General features: G+C 36.8%; 1 pseudogene; it reads right to left on the bottom strand.

Annotated features, from left to right (window-relative positions):
- Positions 1-6,160: 6,160 nt before the first annotated feature.
- On the bottom strand, positions 6,161-8,891 carry LOC113918742 (annotated as a pseudogene).
- Positions 8,892-9,281: the final 390 nt, after the last annotated feature.

Consider the following 9,281-nt stretch of genomic DNA (forward strand, 5'->3'; position numbering starts at 1 on the left):
AGAAGGACAACAAATACTCTATTTCCATCCCACCACTGATAATTGACAACATTATAGGCTGGAGAAAATGCCGTCTGTTAAGCAGAAGTTGGAGCAAAGCTGATTGGGCACGCAGAACTGTTGTGTTGCCTTTTCTCATAAAACGGACTTCTAGAACAGTTGGAGAGTAGCAACCAAAAAGGCTTGGAAGGACATGACAGCCCTGACTGTATAGTAAGTAGCCCAGCACTTACCAGCAGGCTTCATGTGATGCAGACAACATGCTGAATAAAGGGAGACTGGCTTGAAGGAACACTGGCCCTTCCTTATTGTTCTGAGTCAGAGGTGAGGTTGTACTTGGGGAAATTGAACCACAATCTACAAAATTGCTGATAAGCCCCCTACTAGTGACCACATTTACTCTTTCCACACCTTTATCAATATGAGCAAATAATAAACCCCATCCTACCCTTATTTCTATTTCTATGATTATTGTTAGGTATGATGGAAATCAGTTAGCTGATACTTTCTTTAGGATTTCTACTTTTGTGATTCCAAACAAAGTAGGCCTGTGATTTATTTTCTTTGTACTTTCCCAATCCACTTTGCTAATCAAGGTGGCAATGGTTTTGTGAAATAAATTAGGTAATGTTTGTTCTTTTACTATTTGCTGTAACAACTCCTGTAAGAAAGAAATTACATACGCCTTTACACTTTTCAGGAAAATTTTATATCTATAGAATTAAGTCTGGGCCTCTTTGGTGTGTGAGATAGTCTTTGCTTACCATTTCAATTTATTATTTATTAATCTATTTAGCTGTTCTTATTCTTTTTTATACTTTTTTATATTTAAAATTTTTTGCATTTTGTATTTTTTCCATTTAATACTGGTTTTCTAACATTTTAATTTTGATTTTTTATACTAATGCTCGGGTATAATTTAAATAAAATAAATGCATCCATTTCAAGTGTATAGTTTGATGAGTTAGCGCGCACACACACACACACACACACACACACACACACACTGTACTACCTTATCCATAATCAAGATTCACTCAAACCAAATCCATTCTTTCCTGCCGGCCCTAGTCTGCCTTGTCAAACCCTCCCAGCTCCCACCCCAGCCCAGCCCAGGCCCCAGGCCACCACTGAACTGTTACCTGTCACTACCAAATCCATTTGTCTCTTCTAGAATTTCATATTTTTGCATACAGCATGTATTGTTTTGTATTTGGCTTCTTCCTCTCAGCATAGTGATTTTGAAATTTATCCACATTGTTATAACGTACCTTCTTTTATGTTATGACTAAGTATTCCACTAAATGGATATAGCACAATTTATTTGTCCTCTCTCTTGATGATGGACATTTAAGGTTCAAACTGGGGCTATTAGGAATAAAGCTGCTATGTGCATTACTATATAAAGATTTGCATGTGTCTTAAAATAAAATACCATAGACCCGGGGTGCCTTAAACAACAGAAAAGATTTCTCATAGTTGTGTAGGCTGGGAAGCCCAAGATCAAGGTGCTGACAGATTTGGTTCTAGGTGAGGGCCCTTTTCCTGGCTTGTAGAAGCCACTACCTGGGTGCTTACATGTCCTTTCGTCGCTGCAAGTGTGTGGAGTGAGAGGAAGCTCTGGTGTGTCTTCTACTTCTTGTAAGTGCACTCACCGGACCACGGGAATGCTGCCCTCCGCGCCCCATTTCTAAATTTCATCTAAACTTCGTCATCTCCCAAAGGCCTCAACTCCAAATACCAGCACTTAACATATCAATTTTCAGGGGACACATTTGGTTCATAACAGTGTTGGGTATACATTTTTTATTTATGTTGGGGTGAATTTCTCAGAGTGGAACTGCTGGGTTGTGTGTTCTAAGTGTGTATTTAACCTCTTAAGAAACTGCTAGATTGTTTTCCGAGTGGATGTACCATTTTATATCCCCCACCCTCAACAGTGTATAAAAATTTTAGTCTCTTTGCATTATAAACAATAGTTGCCAGCTTTTAAAGTTTTCAATTCTGATGGTGTGTATTGTTATTTTATTATTATTTGAATTTGCATTTCCCAATGGCTAAAGATGTCGAATATTTTTTATGTGTTTAGTGATCGCTCTATCTTCTTTGGTGTAGTGTTTATTCAAATATTTTGCCCTTTTTTGTTAGGTTGCTCATCCTCTAATTATTGAATTGTAAAAATTCCTGATGTATTTTGTATATAAGTCTATGTCAGAAAGATGTGGTACAATTATTTTCTTCAAGCGCTTTGATTACCTTTTCATTTTCTTCTTCAATATACAAAATTAGTTGTATTATTTGAAAAGTTTTTAATCTTCATGAATTCCAATTTATCTGCTTTTCTTTATAATTCATGCATTTTGTATCCTAAGAAATTCTTGCTTATCACAAAGTTTTCAGGATTTTCCCTAGAATACTTTCAAGTTTTGGCTCATATGTTTAATTCTATGATCCATATTTAGACAATTTTTGTGCATGATGTTATAAAAGACTTGAAATTTATTTTCTATTACATATGGATATTCAGTTGTTTCGGCACCAGTAGGTGCACAGAATATTTTTTCTCCCTTGAATTGCATAGACACTTTTGTCAAAAATCAGTCTATTGTGTTAGATTATTTTAAGACTCTGTTTTCTGTTTCATTGATCTTCATATCTATAGATATGCCATAGTGTAGCTTTATACTAAGTCCTCCAAATTTGACTTTTTTTTTAAATTATTTTGGTAGTCTAGGTCATTCGCATTATTATATGTTTCAGTTTTTCATCAATTTCTACTAAAAAAAGTTTGCATGAATTTTAATTAGGTTTGCATTGAACATATAGATTATTCTGGGAATAATTGGGTCAGAAAAATATTCAGTATTGCGGCCCATAAATATGGCCCAGCTCTTCCTTTACTAACTCTTCAGTTTCTCTCAAAAATATTTTGTGATTTTCAGTGTATAGGTATTGCACTTACTTTGTTAAACTTTAATTATTTCATGCTTTTGATACTCCTTTAAATAATATAAAAATACTTTTATGCATCCAATAATTTATTACAGGGATAACACATCACGATTTATATATATTGACTTTGTGGCAATGATTTTGCTAAACACACATATTTATTCTAGTAGATTTTTGATCCTTAGGATTTTCTGTGTACGTAATTGTGTCATATAGGAATAAAGACAATTTTCTTTCTTCCTTTGCATATGTTTTTAATATATTTTTCTGTTACTACATTGGCTAAGACATCCAGTAAAAGTTTAAAAAGAAGTAGTGAGAGTAGACATCTTTTCCTTGTTTCTCATTAAATATGAAGTGAGCTGTAGTTTTTTGCAGATGTCCTTTATCAGATTGATAGAATTTCCTTCTATTTTTAATGTGCTGAAACTTTTAATCAGGAATTGCTGTTGAATTTTGTCAAATGCCTTTTTCTAAATCAATGGCAATGATTACAGGGTTTTTCTCTCCCCTATTTTCTTAATATACAGAAATGTATTGATTGATTTCTTAAAATGTTGAAATAACCTTGCATTCTTAGAATAAATTCTTCCTTGTCATGATATGTTATTCTTTTTATATATTGCTATATTGGACATATCAATATTTTTTTAAAGAATGTTGCTTCTGTGTTCATGAGAGGAACTGATTTGGGTTTCTTTTGTTTATATAATCTTTGATTGGTTTTGGTACAGGAAAATGCAAGCCTCATAAAATTAGTTGGCGAGTACTCCCTCTTTTTATCTAAAGAGTTTGTATAGAATTGGTATTGTTTTCATTCTTAAATGATTGGTAGAATTCACTAATAAAAGTACTTGAGCCTGGAGTTAGCTTTCTAGGGAGATTTTTAACTGCAGATTGAGTTTATTTAATAGATATATGGCCATTCAGGATATCTATTTGTTCTTAAGCAAACGAGGTATTTTGTTTCTTTCAAAGAATTTATCCATTTGTCCATTTGATTTAGGTTGTCAATTTATTGCCATAAACTGGTTTATATTACTTTTTATGCTTATCATGTTTCTAAGATATATAATGGTGTCTATCTTTTTCTTCCTCATGATTTTGGTGATTTGTGTACTTCTTTTTCTTGATCACACTGAGTAGAGGTTTACCAACGTCACTGATCTTTTCAATGCTCTTTTGATTTCCTTGATTTATTGTTGTTTCATTTTCTGTTTAATTGATTTTTGCTCTTTATTATCTTCCTCATTTTCCTTACTTGGCTTTAATTGGATTTATTTTTTAGCTTGAAAAATTAGATTATTAACTTCAAAATTTTTATTTTTATAATTTAAGCAATAAAATATTCAAACTTCCTTCTAAACACTTTTAGCTATAGCCCAACAATTTTTATATACTGTATTTTTATTTTCCCTTATTCCCATATACTATCTAATTTCTATCCGACTCCCCCTCCTCCCACTGGTGAATGCTACCAAACTGTTTTTTTTTCCCCTATCAAAGCATAGTTGATACACAATGTTACTCAGTTTCAAGTGTACACCGTTCAGGTGACTGGACAGCTCTATACATTATACTGTGCTTGCCACATAGGTAGCTATTGTCTGTCACCACACAACACTATCGTAATACCCTTGACTATATACATAGTATCTGTAGATTATTTGAAAATTGTGGAATTTCCAACTGTATGGGGTATTTCTAGATATTTTTTACTTTACTTTTTGATGTCTAACTTAATTCCAGTATGTTCAGAGTACATACTCTGTATGATGTGAACTTTTAAAATTTTTTAGGCTTGTGTTATGGCCTAGCATATAATCTATCTTGCTGAATATTTTATGTGTATCCTGCCGTTATTAGGTAGAGTGTTCTATAAATATCAATTAGGCCAAGGAGGTTGATGGTGTTATTCAAGTCCTCTATAGCCTTACAAATTTAATGCTTGCTTGTTCCTTTAATTACTAATAGAGGAGTGTTAAGCTTTTCAACTATTATTATGGTGATTGGTACATTGTTGTCCTTTTTTTAATAGATTGTTTGGTTTTATTTTGTCAAACGGCCAAGTTATGGAATCAGTTTGATCCCTTCAGGGGTCATCGACCTCTGAAGAGACCCTATCTTAAAGATTTATTGGGGTGAACTTGAGTAGCCTTCACTCCAGGGTTAATTCAAATACAGTCTTATTACTAAGGTATCACTTCTCATGGGTCTCTAATGAATGTCTCAGGCGATTGCTGAGGATTCCTAGTTCTGACTGGTAACTCAAAGGTCTACCAACATGTTTGAACCCTTGAAATTACTAAACCGAGAGCATGATCTCTGTGTTTTGCTTGGCCTCACAGAGTTTTTACCTTGTAGATAGGTGACCTTGTACTGAGTAACGTTTCAAGGAGCCGTCTAGGCAGATACCAGAGACTCTTTTTCTTCAAGGCACCCTCCCTCTCTGAAACTCTGCAACTCTCATCCTCTGCAGCCTCCAGAACTCCAATCTTCAGCTCTTTAATGCATTAATATCACTGAGTTTACACTCTCTGTCTTTTTTAACCAACCCTGCACTAACAGTCTAGAAATTGCTGAAAAGTCAGAGTGATGATATGGGTCACTCACTTGCTTTCTACCTTCCCATTTTCATAGATTTGCATGCCTGTTTTCAAGTGCTTGAAAGAAAAACTTTATTTATTTTGTCTAGAGTTTTCTTTGGTCATAGTGGAACAATGGGTCTGGAGTAATTCTTACTCCATCATGGCTGGAAGCAGAAATTCATACTTTTAACATAATTTTAGTAGTTTTAAATCTTATTTTTATCTGTAGATATTTCTCCTTTTTATTTCAGAATAAATTTATTTACATTTGTCTTTTCTTTTTATCAGTGCTCTAGATGTTTGATTATCTTTTTAAATAACTAGTTTTTAATTTTTTTAGATTTTCACTATCATGAGTATGTGTTATTTTACTAACATCTCTCTCTCTCTCTCTCTTTTTTTTTTTTTTTTTAGCTAGGTACAGTGTACTTTATTGATGGTACATGACAAGGTAGTGCTCCACAAGCCCCTCCCCTTCTGTAGGGGGTCTGGGATGGAAACTGTGTAGATGTTGGGAGATTCTCAGTGTGTTGGGGGATGAGTTGGGGCAAGGACTCTCCAGCAGCTGAGGGCCTCTCCTTTCCTTTTGCTCTCACTGGGACTGATGGTCCAGGGGGCTCTTACTCCTTGAGGGCCAGGTGGACCATTAGGTCCACCACCTGTTTGCTGTAGCCAAATTCATTGTCATACCAGAAATGAGCTTGACAAAGTGGTCATTGAGAGCAATGCCAACCCCAGCAATGAATGTGGAAGAGTGGGTGTCACTGTTAAAGTCGCAGGAGACAACCTGGTCAGTATAGCCTGGGATGCCCTTGAGGGGGCCCTCTAATGCCTGCTTTATCACCTTCTTGATGTCATCATATTTGGCAGCTTTCTCCAGGGAGCAGTTTGGTTCCATGACTGACACATTGGGGGTGGGGACACAGAAGGCCATGCCAGTGAGCTTCCCATTCAGCTCAGGGATGACTTTGCCTGCAGCCTTGGCAGCACCTATAGAAGCAGGGATGATGTTCTGGGCAGCCCCTCAGCCATCACACCACAGCTTCCCAGAGGTGTTGTCCATGGTTTTCTGGATGGCAGCGATGGTATGGACTGTGGTCATGGATCCCTTCATGATGCCAAAGTTGTTGTGGATGACTTTGGCTGGAGAGGCCAAGCAGTTGGTCGTACAGGAGGCATCGCTGATAATCTTGAGGGAGTTGTCATACTTCTCCTGGTTCATGCCCATCACAAACATGGGGCCATCAGCAGAAGACGCAGAGATGATGACCCGTTGGTCCCACCCTTCAAGTGAGCCTCAGCCCCTTCATGGTAGTGAAGACCCCATGGACTCCATAACATACTCAGCACCAGCATCACCCCATTTAATGTTGGTGGGATCTCACCCCTGGAAGATGGAGATGGGCTTTCCATAGATGACAAGTCTCCCATTCTCAGCCTTGACTGTTCTGTTGAATTTTCCCTGGGTGGAATCATACTGGAACATGTAGATCATGTAGTTGAGGTCAATGAAGGGGTCATAGTCATTGATGGCAACAATATTCACTTTGCCAGAGTTAAAGGCAGCCCTGGTGACCAGGTGCCCAGTAGGGCCAAATCTATGTACTCTAACCTTTACAATTATGTCTCAGAGACACAGCTGGCCCTGTACCAGAAGATGAGGTTGTCTACAGAACTGAGGGGAGCAGAAAGCCTCTTCTTACATTTATAATTTGGGAACTTCTTTCTTTGAATTTGCTGTTGCACTCTACTTATAATTATGTCGAAAGCCACATTTTTTAGTTTCTGATCTTGCTTATTCTTGATAAATATATTAAGAGCTATAACATTTCCCAAGAGTAGAATTTTAGCAATGCCTTGCAAATTTTGACATGTAGAGGGGTTTTTTTATTCGTATTAATTTTTAATTGGTAGTTTTTAATTTCATTGGTATTAATGTTCTATCCAGATGCTATAGGGGAAAATTGGCTCCTTGGCTTTTCCAGTTTCTGGTGGCAGCTAACATTCTTTGGCTTGTGGACTGATTACTACATCTCTGCCTCCCATTGCCTTTCCTCTTCACTGTTTCAAGTCTCCCTCTGCTTCCCTTTACAGGGACACTTTTACCGGACTTAGGGCTCAGCTAGATAATTCATAACTCAAGATCTTTAACCAAATCACATCTTCAAAGTCTTTTTTTATTTTTGTTTTTTTTCCATAGAGGGTAATGTCTCCAGGCATGGGAATGTGGAATTAGGGATTCAGATGCAGATATCTTTGGGGGGACATTTCAATCTACCTCAAGCTTCCCTCTGGTCTCCAAAGATTCATATCCATCCCACGTACAAAATACATTTATTCCATCCCAGTGTCTTCTAGAGTATCAACCTGTTACAGCATCAACACAAGTCCAAAATGTACCTAAATATCACCAACTCAAAAATTTTTAAATCGCATTATTTAAATCAGCAAGATCAGCATAATTTAGATTCTGCCTATGTTCCATCCTGGGGAAAGTTTCATCTTCATTTGTATTCCAAAGGGATAACATATAAGGAGGAAAAAAATCAGTGTTCTCAAATAACTGAAATCTAACATGTAAAATCCCATTATGTTTTATGGGTTAGAAATAATTCCATGTGTTTGTAGGTTCTGCCCTCTGGGCCCATGGCTCTGATCTGTTTCCTAGGCTTGGGCATCTTCCTTTGGCCCTACACAGCTCCATTCTTTGGGACCATGGCTCTGCCATCAATGTATCATCACTTCTTCTTGAAGGCTACTACATATTTCAGATGAGAAGTTTTATCAGTATATTTTCTACTTACAGAATTTGGGAACTCTGGCAGTCTTCCTTCATTTTGTCCTGTCTCTGTCTCTTTCATTCCAACCTGGGAGTGTTTCTGTAGGTATAACATTTTCAAAAACCTATTGGGTCCTCTGCTAATCTCATGAGGATTCAGAACATTAGCAAGAGAGTCCTCCACAGATCTTTCCTAGATAATCCCATTTCCACTCCTGGCTTGTGCTGAGATGATTGAGTGAATCCATGAGTCACAAAACTAGTATCTTCAGCAAAATTTTTCTAGCCACACACTGGGCCTTGTTTGCATAGCACAACTTCCTAACAGCTGGTCTCTGAATTTTCGCATCTTTTGCTATCTGAACAGGCTTAGAATTTCCCAAATCATTAAGTGCTGGTTCCCTTTTTCTTAACAATTCTTTCCTCAATTTCTCACTTTCCGCATGTGTTTTTCTATAAGCAGCAAGAAGAAACAAGGTTGTACCTTCAACACTTTGCTTAGAAATCTCCTCACTCAAAAATCCAAATTCCTTGCTTATGAATCCTGCTTTCCACACAGCTATAGGACACATTCAGGCAAATTTTCTGCCAGTAAATAACAAGGATTACCTATCACCATCTTCTAATAACACATTTCTCATTTTCTTCTGAGCTTTCATCAGAGTCACCGTTCACATTCATACTTCTACTGTTCATATCCTGGTCAAGGCAGTCGAGGCTTTTTCTATCCTCTACCTCAAATTTTTTTCCAAGTCTGTGCCCACTGTCCGATTACAAAGCTACTCCACATTTTTAGGTATTTGTAACAGCAGCATCTCACCTTCCCCTACCAAAATCTGTCTTAATTCCCTAAGGCTGCCATTACAAATTACCATGAACTGGTTGACTTAAGAGAATAGAAATTTTTTCCTTCATAGTTCTGGAGGCCAGAAGTTCAACATCAATTTCACTGAGCTGAAATC

The sequence above is a fragment of the Zalophus californianus genome, chromosome 1 (assembly GCF_009762305.2).
Source record: "Zalophus californianus isolate mZalCal1 chromosome 1, mZalCal1.pri.v2, whole genome shotgun sequence".
In the NCBI taxonomy this organism is placed as follows: Eukaryota; Metazoa; Chordata; class Mammalia; order Carnivora; family Otariidae; genus Zalophus; species Zalophus californianus.